Genomic DNA, 16,458 nt, shown 5'->3' on the forward strand with positions numbered 1-16,458 from the left:
TTGGAGTGCGAATTTGACAGCTCGGCGCGGGAGCGCCCACGTTACGCGCTGTGATTGGTCCATAGATCAGCAGCGACATTATGGCGTAGACATCTTGCCAGCCCTTGGAAGCTCTAACTAAATAGAGCTTTCAAAACTGGTTCTCTGATGTTGGTAAAAGGCAGAGGCGATTGAGTGCTCTCCTGATCGTTCCTTGCGAAGTGGTGACGTCAGCGACGCGAGGCACGCAGTCGGTTCCAGGATATATCTTGGCAATTCTGCCTAATCGCCAGCATAGGGGTGGGGTGCTGTCATCCTTGACGAGCACTAGATCATCTAGTTTCAAGTTAGTACAATTGGTGCGCCATTTTGTGCGTTGTTGTAGCTCAGCAACATATTCGGTGGCCCACCGCTTCCAGAAGTGTTGTCTGTGTTGTTCGAGGCGTTTGAAGCAGTCGAGGCGATTGCTGTTGTGGTCCATGAGGCTCGGCGACGGCAGCGATGTCAGCGACCTACCGATCAAAAAGTGAGCCGGGGTAAGGGACTGATAGTCATTAGGTGAGGAGCTGAGGGGACAAAGGGGGCGGCTGTTGAGGATTGCTTCAACTTGTGCAAATAGAGAACTGAGTTCCTCGAATGTCAAGTGAGTGTGTCCGAGAACTCTAGAAATGTGATGTTTAGCTGATTTGACCCCCGCCTCAGCCAGACCATTGAAATGAGGAGCGTATGCCAGAGAAAATTTAAATTCGATGCCCCGACGAGCTCCAAAGTCTAAAATAGTGTCTTTATTGGACTCTACAAAATTAAAAATTTCCTTGGCTGCGGCAACAAAATTTCTACCGTTGTCACAATATACAATTTTTGGCATACCTCTACGTGCAATGAATCTATTTAAAGTTAAAATAAATGCATCCTTACTTAGTTCACTTACTGCTTCTAAATGAACACATTTGTACCGAAAACACACAAAAATACATAAGTAACATTTTGTGATTTTGCAGCCTCTCCCCTTTCTATCTGTAATATAAAATGGTCCAGCAAAGTCAGTGGCCACTGTGTTAAATGGATAGTCGGGCTCAACGCGTTCATTGGGTAGATTTCCCATGATATTAGACATAGTCTTGCCCGTGAAGCGTCGACATACATGACAATTACGAACTGTTTTTCGTGCCAAGTTACGACCACCTATAGGCCAATACTGATCCCTTATAGAGGCTAACAAATGCTGGGGACCGCAGTGTAGGAGTCGCAGGTGTTCCTGTTGAAACATCATTTTTGTTAGAGGGTGGTTAGCGTTTAAAACCACAGGATGCCGTTTTTCATAGGCATAATTTGAATTGTCTATGCGACCCCCCACGCGCAGAGTTCCAGATTGATCTAAAAATGGATTGAGGGATGAGAGATGCTTTTTGGGTGAAATAGACTTATTTAATTTGAGACGATTTATTTCGTCATGAAAGCATTCGTTTTGAGCTATAATTGTGAGCATTTCTTTTGATTTAGTTAATTCATTTACTTGGAGTTCCTTAACAAATTTATTTTTAGGATTTTTGCAATTGTGAATGAATCTGAATACCCAAGCATAAACTCTTTGTAGAGTAGAGAGTTTAGAGAATCTATTAAAATCGACCACCTGTTCCACAGGTGTCACTTCCACCGCCAGAATGGTAACGGGAACAGTAAATGTAGGCCAGGAAGATTCTGGCTGAAGAAGGAATGTAGGCCCGTGCCACCATAAAGAACAATCTTTTAGGTTTTGAGGATCTATGCCTCTAGAGGCCAGGTCTGCTGGATTGTCAGCAGTGGGTACGTGTCGCCACATAGAGACATCGGTGAGTTCTCCTATAATAGCTACTCTGTTAGCTACAAAGGTTTTTGCTTTACCTTCGGACTTGAGCCAACCTAGGGCAATACTAGAGTCAGTCCAGTAGAACTGCCTATCGATTTTGCACCTTAAGGCCTTTGTTACTGACGAGCTAAGCTGTGCACCTAGGAGACAAGCACACAGTTCCAATTTTGGGATAGTGATGGTCTTTATGGGAGCGACGCGCGCCTTGGCGGTAAGCAAATGAACTTGACTGTTTCCTGATGTGTTGGTTGACTTTAAATAGACACAAGCGCCATACGCTTGTTCTGAAGCATCACAGAAGCAATGCAGCTCGATTGTCGATCGATCTTGCATTAGAACAAGCCTGGGAACATTTAAAGCTGAAATGTAATGTACATTTTGAGCAAACTTTAACCAAGTTGTTTGAATGTCATCAGGGACAGGCTCATCCCAATCTAATTTTAGAGACCATAGTTTTTGCAATATTATTTTGGGTTTTATAGTGCATAATGAGAGCAATCCCAGTGGGTCGAATATTTTAAAGGTAGCGGAGAGAATAGATCGTTTAGAGATCTTTTCGATGGGATGAACTTCTATTTCGAAGTTAATTTTGTCTAAACTAGGCGACCAGCCGATACCTAATGTACTAGTGGCATGACTGATTATTAGGTTATCTTTTTCAGTTTGCAATTCATTTGTAGGGAATAAATCAGGAAGGTTAGACCTGTACTTCCGGAGGTTAAAACAGCCTTTGGATAGTTCATCTGACACTGAGCGCTGAATATGACGAAGTTCTGAAGCCGAATCGCTTCCTGTAAGCAAATCATCACAATAGAAATCTCTTTGGATAATAGTTTTAACATTTGGATCGTCACATTCCTCCCCCAATTGCCAGATACACCTTGTAGACAGAAAACTTGCACTCGAGAACCCGTAGGTTACTGTATTTAATTGAAATGTTTTTAAAGTTTCGCCTTCATTGTTACGCCATAGAATTATTTGAAGGCTACGATCTGACTCTCTAACATTGATTTGGCGGTACATTTTTTCAATGTCCCCCGATAAAATATATTTGTGTTGGCGGAAACGAAGGAGAATGTTAAATAAAGAATCCTGTACTATAGGTCCTACTATTTGCAAATTATTAATAGAAAAACCAGAGGAAGTGCGAGCTGATGCATCGAACACAACCCTTAACTTTGTGGATTCACTTTTTTCTCTAATAACCGGGTGGTGAGGTAGAAAATAACAATTTGTAGGTAATAGTGAACTCTTAGTTTCAGAGAGATGACCGAGTTCAGCATACTCTTCAATAAATTCTGAATAGGCCCTTTTGAGTTCTGGTTGCCTTTTGAAACGACTTTCTAAGCTAATATATCTTTTCTTTGCTAATTGATAGGAATTACCTAAACAATCTCTATCGTCTCGTAAGGGTATAGCCACACAAAAACGGCCACTGTCCTCACGAGTGGTGTTGGCAATGAAATGTTGCTCACAAAGTCTTTCCTCGCGTGTATAAGGCTTAGTGGGTGGAAGGCTCTCTAGCTCCCAAAAAATTGACATCTGTTTTTCTAGATTAGGGAAATCTTGATTATTTTGTGTGAAATTGCATATGATTTGCTTATTAGGAATAGGTTTGGTAAAACTTGGCAGAGGACCTGCAATTAGCCAACCTAATTTTGAATTATTATTATTATTATAAAACTTTATTGCACAATAAAATAGTACAAAAGGTGGACTTAATGCTATTTAAGCATTCTCAGCCAGTCGACCCCTGGGTTATGCAGAAAGCTGTGTGTGCGAAGGTAGAGGTAGAAGGGTAGAAGTTAAAATTGAAGTTAAATTTTTAATTGATATAATATTTAAGATACATATACCTACATACATACATACATATACATACATATATACAGATACATACAAACATATAATATAAATAAATATAATTAACATATAATACCATATAATATGTGATAAATAAATAAACAATATTACGCAATCATGTGGAAAGGTGTTTACGTACTCTCATTTTAAATTATGTCCTCGTTTCCGACTCTCTGACATCTTGTGGCAACGAGTTCCAAAGGCGAGTAGCCTGCACTGTAAAGGACTTCGAGAAGAAGGCAGAGTGGTGGACAGGTGTCACAAGCCGAAGGTTTCCGGAAGAACGGAGAGTTCGGTCATGCGATTGGTGCAGATAAGTAAACTTTTCTTTAAGGTAGGAAGGAGAGGTGGGATTAGAGAGAACGGCGAAAAGAATGCCAAGAAGTCTAGAGTTCCTACGCTGACGAATGGGAAGCCAATTGAGTTGGGATCTATAACTCGAGATATGATCAAATTTCCGGAGGCCGAAAATGAATCTAATGCAACCATTGAGAAGACGATCAAGTTTGTCAGTGAGAGCCTCGGAAAGATCACAATAACATGCATCAGCGTAGTCAATGATGGGTATTATGAGAGTCTGCATAAGAGTGAGCTTGGTCTTGAAAGGAAGAAAGAATTTTAGACGATAGAGATTCCTCAGGCACGTTGTTACCTTACGGCTGACCTCAGCAACGTGGGCGCTCCAACTAAGTGTCGAGTCGATCATAAGGCCGAGATTTGAATCACGAAGTATAGGCATATTTTTCCCTAGAGTTATTTGTTTGGACCCTATTAGTTGCCAAAATAGATCAGCACCAATCAACATGTCGATAGTTGAAGGATTGTGAAAATTAGGGTCTGCTTGCTTGACATTAGGCAGATTTAGGACTTTTGAATCAATAGATATTTTAGGTAAGTTGTCTGCGATTTTAGGTATAACTAAGCATGATATGGATACTTTGAATGAACTTTGCTTGGATTTTAGACGAAGAGCACATCTCTCCGTAGTTTGCTTGAGTGGAGTTTGACCGATACCAATTACATTCACATTTGATGGCTGAGAAGTCAGTTTTAATTGTTGCATAACTGCTGAACTTATAAAGGATGACTGGCTTCCGCTGTCAAGTAAGGTTCGTATTGTCAAAGATTTGTTAGTGATAGGATTGGATATTGTGACTTGAGCTGTACACAGCAAAACTTCAGGGGCTGAAATAACAGACATTGAAAGCGAATAATTAGTGCTGGTATTCTCATTGCCCTTTGAAATGTGTAGTAATGAATTGTGGCGCTTTTTACAGACACGACAAGAACCTGAAAGTTTACAGTTGTCAGTGTTGTGTCCGGGCCGAAAACAATTTTTACACAAATTTAGTGACGTTACAATGGAGTTCCTATCTTCTGGAGATTTAGATTTGAATGTGGGGCACTCATAGAGGCGATGATTTGCCTGGCACACTGCACACACAAAATTTTTATTATAATTAGGAATAGACTCCTTAGACGTAACGACAAGAGACCTTGTTTGAGTTTTAGGCTGAATTGGAGAAACTATAGGCTTCGTTCGGTCTTGCTTGTTACGAAAAACAGTTTCCAAAACGTCAGCACGACTTTTCAAAAAGCTAAAAAATTCATTGAGAGTAGGTATTTCTGAGATAGAATTCCTATGTTCTTCCCATTTAAAACAAGTAATGCCATCTAACTTTGCTGTAACCATGTAGATTATTAGGACGTCCCATTTATCGGTAGGTAGTCCTAGCGTACAGAGGGCACGCAGATTTTTTGTTACATGATCAATTACATAACGCAAAGACTTGTCTGACTCACGCATTGGTTCAAAACTAAATAAAGATTTTAAGTGATTATTAATTAATTGTCTTTTGTTGTCAAAGCGCTCGCACAGAAGTTGCCAAGCCTCTGGATAGTTTTTGGCTGTAACTTCTAAATTACAAAGTACTCGAGCTGCTTCACCTTCCAAGTAAGAATTTAAATAGTGAAATTTATGTATATTGTTTATTTTGTGGTTGTCATGAACCAATGAACAAAAAGTTTCTTTAAACTCTAACCATTTGTAATAGGTGCCATCAAAGCTGGGTATTTTGATAGTAGGTAGTTTAAACCCAAGTGAACTATGGCCCTCGTCATGGCAATGGTGATGAGTGGCATGAGTTGAGGTATTTGAAGTTATTTCATCTTGAGAAGATTTAGAAGGTGAGTACTTTTTTATAGTTTGTTGAGCCAATGAAATGTAAGTATCAAAATCTTGTTCAAAAATATCACGAGTTGTTAGTTCGACACTTAAATCTGACACATTCATTAGTTCAATTTGGCTTTGCAGCTCGTCGAACTCAATGTATAATGACTCCATTCTAGATAATTTCATTGAAAGTTTGCTAATTTCTAATTCAGATACAGTTTCTAGCGTTAATAAATTATCAACGTGATTTTTAAACTTTGTTAGACGTCCCTTGGCTATTCCACGCCTAGAATTAAGCGAAGAATACCCTTCGGGGGTCTTTGAGTCATTAGACATTGTGGCAAAATAAGTTACGTTAACGGAAAACTATAAAAAATAATGAATTTGAATACGATACGCTCCTCACTTCGTGTTCCGGCTGAGATGCACGTTGAATGTGCAGCGGGTCGATCAGCTGATGCGCTCGAGTCGTAGGTAGCAGGTGGCCGCGAGAACAATAGGCGCCGAGTGCACGTTCGTAGCGCGTGGTCGGTCGATGACCGCACCCGATCGAAGCACACTGGAATGTTATTTTTTGTGCACTTATTATGCGGAAATTAAATTAAATTAAGAAGCGGGGCGATATTTATGCACGCGTTGTAGCTTAATAATATGCTAAAATCGTGGTTTTGTCCATTTAAATGTACAAAATGAGTGCAAAATGTTTAAAATAAATGCAATTGTAGCACAGAATTTAGCGTAGGCGAGCAAATTATTAAGCTAGTGCGCAGTATGAAAGAAGAAATGATGGAAAATAATTAAATTTGAAATGAAGGTAGGAATATAGTGCCAAAAAAAAATCGAAAGTTCTTAAAATAATGGAATTTAGGCAATTTAAAGCGTGAATTTGCAAATGAGAAGAGTTACTTTGAATAGTTAGGCACAGAATATTGATTTGAAACTGCGAATTTAACGGTAAAACACCACTTGAATGCAAGTTACAAAGTTCACTAATATGCACAAGTCAAAGGGGACGAAATTAGGATAGAAGAAAAGGAACGGGCTCACAGTTAGAAGGGCAGGAAGCAATGCTGGGAAGGGTAGTCCCGGCCGTAGGCTGCTGTCCGTCCACCTCGTACGTAGGCGTGATCCGTTTTCCGTAATTTCTTCGACACTTCTGTTATGGGGCGATGCGGGGCGCGAACTGGCTGCGTGTGCGCTCCGTTGTAGTCACCGCTGATGGTTTCCGTCCTTGGTTAGGCTTGACTTGGCTGCAAATTGTTCCGCGCGCAGGCGATGACCTTTGCCCTCCACGCGTTCGGTTGACCGTTGGATTGAGACTTCGTGTTTTAGGCGGAATATTAGTCCTGTCACGGTTTTGTTCAGGGAATTTAGTCGAACAATAAAAGATTTGGATTTTAGAATATTAGGTTTATAGATTTACCAAGTTTGAATATAAATACAATGCAATCAAGTTAATAGTTCGGGAGGCGAAAGAGGTCTGTCGTTGGAGTGCGAATTTGACAGCTCGGCGCGGGAGCGCCCACGTTACGCGCTGTGATTGGTCCATAGATCAGCAGCGACATTATGGCGTAGACAATATATAATATTAAAAAAAGTGAGGCTCATCAACATTAATTTAGTAGATGATGAAGTTTGAGTAAAGGTGAGTACATAATATTATGTGATTCATAAAAAAATGTCGTGTCGAGACCCGTTTCTTAATTGTAGGACGCGAAAGTTTAAAATCCTATATTAGTCCTGTCAATCTCTCGTGCTAAGATGCTTGCGTCACTTGCGTTATGAGCGAGTTCCCTACAATTTTTTTTTAAGTATTCTGGGACATTTTACACTGCGCCTCTAGTCTCAAACTAAGCAAAGATTGTACTATGGATACTAGACATCGGATATAAACACACTTAAATACTTTGTTTTACACTTTTGCAATTTATTTAGTTGTTTTATTGGATTCAGTGTAATGACTGATTTCATAGCAGGCTTCAAAGGTTGTTAAAGATAGTGGAAAAGGTTAGTTTATAACTTCTATTTTGTGGTTACTTTTTGTAGAACAAAGCTAGATTTTTATATGAAAAAGAATAAAATGTATTTGTAATTGTTATGTAGCCGATATAAATACAAGCGTAGTCAAAGGATAAAACTAGTGATGCCATAAGTCAGATCCCGCTGAAACTTTTATGCGACCTGACGGTAATGGGCAAGTTCTCTTATCCTGATTTGGTATCGAATATAGATATTTCTTCCAGATTTATAAAGATGAATGAGCCAATTTTGGGGGTTCTATACGCACAATTACTTCTTGCTTACTCAAAATATTACTTGGAATGTAACCTTTATAATGTATTAGTTTAGGGACAATGTCGATAACAAACGGATTTTTTTATCGAGATAGTAAATTTTACATTCGAAATGGACCTTTTTGTAGCTTAAATTTATTGACATTTAAAAGCCAGATTGTTATTTTGTTACATTACATTTTGCAATACGCAAGCTGATTTTGTAGTCAACGACTTGCGTAAACAATATTGCTTAGGACTGTAGAAGGTTGCTTTACATTATTTTAACACATAATTAACCCTGTCCTAGAAGGTGCAGGCAAATTGTATTTCGCTTCAAATGGTGTACAAACATTTCTCCGCTGTCGCTTATTACATCTGTCAATAGTATTTTACCCTAAACCCAATTATTGGCACTAGCTAAAGCTAACAATGAGACTTGTCAGGTTCTGAAACGGCTTTGTCTTAACCAATTTCCACCGAACGCTGAGAGGTAGTCGTCAATTATATTGTATGAATTGTTTTGTTCTAGTATGGCAGGTGAAGTCTGATTGTGCGGAATATTACTTTAATAGATGTCTCACTTGATTTTTCTATTACAATTCAAAGGATTATCATTTTAATGAATTTCGATGTTGTAAATTTGCTATCGAGTAACAACTAGCTATGTATTCACACTATGCAGTTTGCATGCTTATGTAAAAAATAATTTGGAAAGCAATAACATCATCTGGTCACTGGATCAGTGTGCTTACCATGAGTTTACGTTAGGTGTGCTCGCTAGCGACTGCATAAGAAAATGACGTTAAAGCCCGATTTGACCAAACTTTTATCCGAGAATAACTCCTGGTATGACTGGCACATTGACAGTTTCAGTATGGAAAATAATATGTCAAATCGTCATGTATTCTGAGATTAATATTTACTCTTGTTTGGTCGAATCTATCTTAAATGTATGCCATAAATTGTGCAGCGCCCCTAGGGGCTGCTTTCAAGAAATAAAATCTTCATAGATTTTCTTGACGTACTCGCTAGCGAGCACACCTAACGTAAAATCATGGTAAGCACACTGGTATATTATACCAAAGTACATTGGTAGTCATTGTGAGTTTAAATATAATCATCATAATAGGAACGACTCTACATCACATAAAACACCGGTTTAATGCGTATTTTAAAAGGCTTATTTTGCGGAAAAAAAGATCTAAATGGTCGGTGTACAAAATCTGTTTAGTCTACAGCTAGGGAGTTGGTAATAATAGAAGATGTTATCTTGGTTACCATGTCAGAAGTAAGGAAATTAAGCTGGCCAGTTCTCTTCAAGTTAATTTGCAAAATAGTCCTTGTAAGACGTCCGAATAAAAATCTTGTTAAATTTCCAAAGTTCGCTTCCTATTACGGTGTCACGTCTGTCCCAAATTTCAGAATTTGCCGAGCGCATCTAACGTCGTCCTAGCACAGCCAGAAGAGAGCAAACAGCTTTCCTGATAATAAACTGAAAAGAGAAATGAAAATAATGAGCAAAGGAGATACATAGAGCCGATGGGATTGTATGTAGGTATAGCCAAAAAATTGTATAAATATGTGAGATGGAAGATCTTCTTTCGGATGAATTGTAATTAACATCTCAATTAAAACAGTGACTTAAAGTGGCTGTCTTTAGCACTGAATCTTATTTTCTTTTCAGTCAATCAAGATGATTCGATTCTGCAATCTGACTATACTGAGAATGAATGTCGATTTTTTTTACTTTACTTAGACCCATGACCATTAGATATTAAACTCTACCCCACCCATCAGGGTGCATCAAGCAAGGCCTAGATACACAGTAGGTAGTTGGATAGAAGACGTCCTCTGATTTCACATTAAGCAGATGCATAATACGTACATAATAAGTAGTTGGATAGACTATCAATAGATACTTTGAATACAGTCATGACATTAATTAAAGGTCTGTAGCTAAGGCATTTCCAGTATCAGTGTGGCGTGCGTTTTGGGACATTCTGTATACGCTATTTAGCAGCAACTGCAGTCGCGTGCGGTATCCTCATCCAAACCTTTTCATAATCAACCACAACAACGCGTACAGATCGCCATCGCCGGCGCGATCACGGCGCGATCATAAGCTTCAACCACACCAACGCATGCAGATTGCTATTGCCGGCGCGATCAAAGGAAAATGACAGGTCGCGTGAACTGTCATAGGTCGCGCGACCTGTCATTGGTCTTTGATCGCGCCGGCAATAGCAATCTGCATGCGTTGGTGTGGTTGAAGCTTTACTGTTCTCACCCGAGCCCTGTCACTATTTAGTCGGCGTAATTACCATAATGCAACATTGCGACGCGCCCGACGCTTTTGATTACATTGCCGCCGCGAATGCAAATACACTGGAGACAAAACCGTCACGCCATTGCCAAAACGTCTAAAATGTCTATAGCTTCTTTAATAATGCAGACGGGGGGATTCTCTGCGTTTGTTCAATTGTCGGGTTAATTTAACAAGTCCGCGGTATGTGTTCGTTATGTTTCAGGAATATGACGACAAAAAGATCTTCTGTTGTTTTTACTTATTATGAATTCAAATTAACTCTCTCAGAATTTACTGTTGTCTTCTCTCTTAACAGTTACATTTAACCATGAAAAATTCTGACAATGTTGATTTGTGAAAATTACCTAGATTTAATATTGGTATTTTAACTTTATGCTAGTTTTAATCTGCCACTTTAGTTTTGCTACAAAAAAACCTTTAAAACGTGTCTTTTCTTCTTAAAAACCTTATCCTGTCAAATACGTCTACCAATATTCACGCTCTCTACCTCCGTCCACATCACAATTTTTATCTTCAAAGATAATTTGAAATAGCGACCGTCATATCTACAAAACAAATCTTGTTATAACGAAATGGAAATTGAAAAAGCGATATTACATTCATTTGGCGCAGAAATGTTTCTATCACAATGGCAATGCGAATGAGGTTGAAAGTTGCTAGTGACGCCACCTTTGCACTGCGCTTAACTGTTGCTTTACAGAATCAAGATTGGATGGAAGAGATTACCAAAGAAAATACGCATAAATTTTTACTATAGGTACCTACCGAAATTCAGGAACGTATTAGGGATTGGCATAAATTGATGCATGTCAAGATGCAAAATCAATGCAAATAACAGGAAAGCTTATGTTTCGCACTACTAAGTTTTCACTGTAACACCACATCTGCTTCAAATAAAAAAGATCAGGAAATTGATATTATAGAACTAGCAAGCTGTCGTTTTATTGACATACTCGGTAGAAAAAATAAAAATACAGAAGAGAAACTAACCTGCTTGCAAACCCCCGGCTTCACCCACCCATAATTCAAACTTGTCGGATTTAATTGAAGAATAAGGCTGGGTTGCACCATCTTACTTTAACTTTGGCAAACGTCAATAATCTGTCAAATTCCATACAAAAAGCACCGGTTATCGTCATAGTTACCGTTAAAGATAGGTGGTGCAACCCACCCTAAGTTTGGCATAATGACAGTTTCAGTATGGAAAATATGTCAAAATGAAAAGTTTTCTTAAGATATCTGATGATTGAAAAATCAATCAACCCTTAACGTCGTAATTTTTGGCCAAGTAACATAATATCGTTCTTCCATCTCACAAATTTTCCCATTTATAGTATTAGTTGGATAGGATTAGGGTTTATATATTTTAGGGCCTTCCATTTGCTCTATATCTGTCTTCCTAGTTACCAGTACGTCACAGTCTGTAATTAAATGAGTCATGCGGACAGCCCCGGGCGCAAGTTTCTGCCGTTTGAGCGTACGATTTAGCCCGTAAGTCAAACACCGACGACTTGTGCAACCAAAACTTTGTTGACACTTGTACGACATTTTGCATGCAAAGTGTTTTATTGTCACACTACATGCAAAGTAGATTGGAGTAAAGGGCATTTCATCATCGTTAAATGAGATGTTCTGTCAACAGTTCAGACCAGTAAAATTATGAATCCTGTAAACATATCATAAGGGTGGAAAAAATATGAAATTAGGTAAGTATGTTATACTTATTGAAAAATGAAATTTTATTTTACAGTAAGTTGCAATTAACAGACAAATAAAATACGAAATGCTTCCCCAATCCGTCTGACTATTAAGGGTCGTGCTTCTGCAGTAGAGACTATGTCCGATGACGATGATGAAAAAAATACAGAATAACGTAATTGGTACAAGAATAAATTTTCAGTTATAGCAAATTATAATTATGTCCGAGCTTTTAGCACTTTAACGGAACCAATGAAAATGTATTAAACCACTAAACGCTCAATTCATAAAATATAATAGTCGCTAAATCTAAAGTCATATCAGAGAACGCGTTCGCTCGAATATTTCAAACCGTCCTTAATATAGCGATTGGTAAAATCGCTTGTTCGAACCCGGGAATGCACTTAGTCCGGCACAGTGCACATACGAACCATCTGTGGTGAATTATTTGGGCGTCATTTCGCTGGCGTATGACAAGTTATATCGATTACAGAGCGACGCATTTGTTACGTTTCATTGTTGATATGGGGTTTGGAGTTTAATTTCAAAAACGTTTTGGACTGATTGGAATACTGGGTTTGTTTTTTAATTATTACTGGTGATTTTTTTTCGCTGTTACCATTGATCCTTTTAGTAAAAGCTGTTTACAAACTCTACATTGTGCTAAATTGAGTAGTTATTCAATTGGCTAATAGTCATAGCCTAGGACAAAGAGAATTTTGCTTTTGAGTGTTTTGAGAGTAGGTAATGACATTTTCATAATTTATCAGCTCATTTCTAACTATTGCTAGTTTCCTCCACGAGAATGCATCTGACCAGATCTTTCTATTTTTCTCTAGCGTGTGCGAACCACTTTGATAATAATATCGTCACTCCATATTATTATTACCAACATAGTCTGCATCCTTGTATGACCGCTTTGCAATGGAGGGAAGTCAAGCCATAACTTTGTACTCCTCCTATGTTCTTCTGATTAATTTCGTTGCGGGTCCAATGACAGTTAACTTTCCCCCGGGACAAACTTGACCTTTCACTGGTGGGGTTTTTATTGGCAGTCAAGCTGTAGATCCTGGCTACACAGGAGTTGCAGCGGTGGGAACGAGAGGTGGGGTTAGTCCTATATAGTATTAGAGGCCGGTAGATCTATTCTCATAAATAAAACACTGGTTACTCAACTTTTACAGTATATTGCCTTATTTTAGATACAATTCATCACTTAGCACAAAAGCGCGCGGAGTCGTCTCCGCGCGTCCCTCTATTCTGACGTTGATCCTATGACTATGACAGCATCTCATTGGCCACAACGATACCGTTATTTTAACGTTTTAGATTTTACATAATTAACAATAGTCATGTATTAGTCCCATACTTAGAACTTGAGTAAAGCTTCTGATTGAAGTAGAAGAAGAAGCTTCTGCTCGTTTTCCTCCTGTCACATAAAAAAAAACGAAAAAAAAAGTAAAAAACAGCTAGGTAAATAAACCTTCATAATACAGAAAGTTAAACAAAGTTTTAAGTCAGTAAAATAATCTTGAGCTCGTTAAGGTTTGAAAAATGCCTTCGTTACATCCAGTTACGAATAATTGCCTGAAATTCAGCCCTTAAAAAGTTCACATACGTAAATGTAAGTCTTCTTAAAGTTATTTCTAAATTAACGAACTTCAGCCGACTTCAATACATACGAGTACTTAACTCCATCTAAAGACTTGTTCCAAAGTTATTGAATAGAAAAATATAAAGCGTTCGCTGAAATATTTCAGGTATTATTTAAATGTATTGAATTATCATTAGAATTCTTAACAGCTGGAACTCATTATGTTTTCTTTAAAGTTTTCTATCTTAATAGGTAACAGTTAACGTCAAACAGTTCGTGACACTCAAATTAGCCATATAAGTCACAAACAATTGGAATAAGGTTGTGTTTTTAACTGGCAGAGTCTAGTGATATTTACACAGCAAAGTTGGCTTTAGCCCTACAGGAGTCATATATCCATACATTTCGTTCGCTTCAGCCAAATGACGTCCACTGCTGGACAAGGGCCTCCACCAAGGATTTTCATAACAATCAACCCTGCGCTGTCCGCATCCAGGTTCTTCCAGCGACCTTCACCAGATCGTCGGTCCACCTAGTGGGGGGTCAGCCTACGCTACGTCTTCCGGCCCGTCGTGGTCACCTCTCGAGATTTTTTCTGCCCCAACAGCCATCAGCTAAGTATACGATCTAATAAGCCCAACCCACAACCACTTTATTTTAGCAATTCCATACATTTACAAAATACAAATTGACATTGCTTTCTTCCATCCCATATAAATTGTTACTCACATATCAAACACAGTTTCTGCGGTCGTAAAAATGGATTCGATGTACACAGCGATATAAAAGCCTCCCTCACGTGCCATCGTCACATTGCAGGCATCTGTTGTGCCGAAAAATTGCTCGATCCAATTTAGTATATTAAAGGGTGGGTGAGAATTGTCTGGACTGGCTGAGGTTCCGTATGAGTCTGCAAATATTAATTTAAAAATATTAAAACTGCCTCCAAATCGTATTTTGGAGTCCTAGCCTTAGTTTATTTTCAAAATCTAGATGGTAACTGCAGGACATAAAATCAACTGGAGAGCCATTTGAATTCTAATGCAAAGGTGGTAATTATTAATTAATTAATTGTTTCACTAGTCAGATCAAACCATCATAAATTCCTGACAAGGACTAATTCATAAAGGTAGCAGGAATGCGCTGGAAGGCCGCCACTAACCGGCCACTGTAGAAATCATTGGGGGAGGCCTGTGTTCAGCAGTGGACGTCCTGTGGCTGAAATATTGATAATGATGACGATGATGACTAATTCACAATCATGTTCCAATAACCTCTGACTTTAATAAGGAAATGAGTATGTCTCATCTAATAAGAAAATGCAGACAAGATTTATTCTAAGTAGAGTAAGATTATAATGCGCTAATTCTACATTTTGGGTTCCAACTTCAATGGTTCTTACCACACAACTAATCGCATACAAAATCAACTTGTTCAACAAAATTTTCTTGTTTTAGATAGATAGAACACACTATATTGTACAGTACACTACACAAGACGGGAAAAGAAAACAAAGAAATACACAAAAAAAAACTGCGAAATTTCGGCGGCCTTATCGTTATAAAGCGATATCTGCCAGATAACCTTAGAACAGATAAAAGGGATGGCTTTTATAATAATAAAAAAACTAATTATTTCACCATCTACCCCCAAAAATACTTCCATCCCGTTAGTCTATAGAGGACGCGACTCGCGCGCCACCTATTCGCAGTTATCAATCAACGCAAATTGGACGCCGCCGAGTAGATGAGGGAGTGCACTTGAAACTTAAATTCCGCCATGTTTTTGTAGTCTACACTCATATTTTAACTGGTAGAGAATGCCATACGGGACTCCGTGCGCCTTTTATACTGCAATTTTTGTGTGCAATAAAGTATAAAGAGGAATCGGCTACGTACGTAATTACTGATCCTATTTGAAAAATTCTGTCATCATTTGAATCCTACATTTGTGACATGCGATGTCAATTGCAGAAAATGGTGAAATTCATTTACTGGGCGTTACGAAGTTCGCTAACTACGAGTAGTACAATATTTATGCATTAAACTAATAAATCCTTTTCCCAAAAATTCATATGAATATTGAATATCTACAAACGGATGAACGCGCTGTTTGTTCCGAGAGCGCTACCCAACCGACCTTAACTTTAATTTGTTGTATATTTTTTACGAGCAGAGAATTATTCGTTCTAAAGTATTTAATTTAACTTCAATCGGATATTATTGTCAGTAAATGTGTGCGTGCAACTACTATTAGGGGAGACCGAGGTTAGTTCTAACAAAAGAGAGATGTGACATTGTCGATTTTTGGGACATAATTACTACTAGCGAGCTCGTAATAGTTCGCGTTTTTAGTTCAAGTCTCGCGCTAGCAAAAATGCGCGATATTAGGAGTTCGCTGATAGGTACGAGTATTAGGTTTCTAAAAATCAACAATGTTACAACAGCTCTCTGTTACAACTCACCTCGGTCTCCCCTAAACAGAACAGTTAGACTGAGTTGCACCACCTATCTTTAGCCGTATAATTATAACGATAACCGGTGTTTTTTGTATGGAGTTTGACATACTTTTGACGTTTATTAAAGTTAAAGTAAGATGGTGCAATCCAGTCTTAGGCTGAGTTGGACCACCTAACTTTGACCGTAACTACTACGTTTGACAGACTTTTGACATTAGTTAAAATTGAATTAAGATGCGCAA

The sequence above is a fragment of the Ostrinia nubilalis genome, chromosome 7 (genome assembly GCF_963855985.1).
Source record: "Ostrinia nubilalis chromosome 7, ilOstNubi1.1, whole genome shotgun sequence".
NCBI lineage: Eukaryota > Metazoa > Arthropoda > Insecta > Lepidoptera > Crambidae > Ostrinia > Ostrinia nubilalis.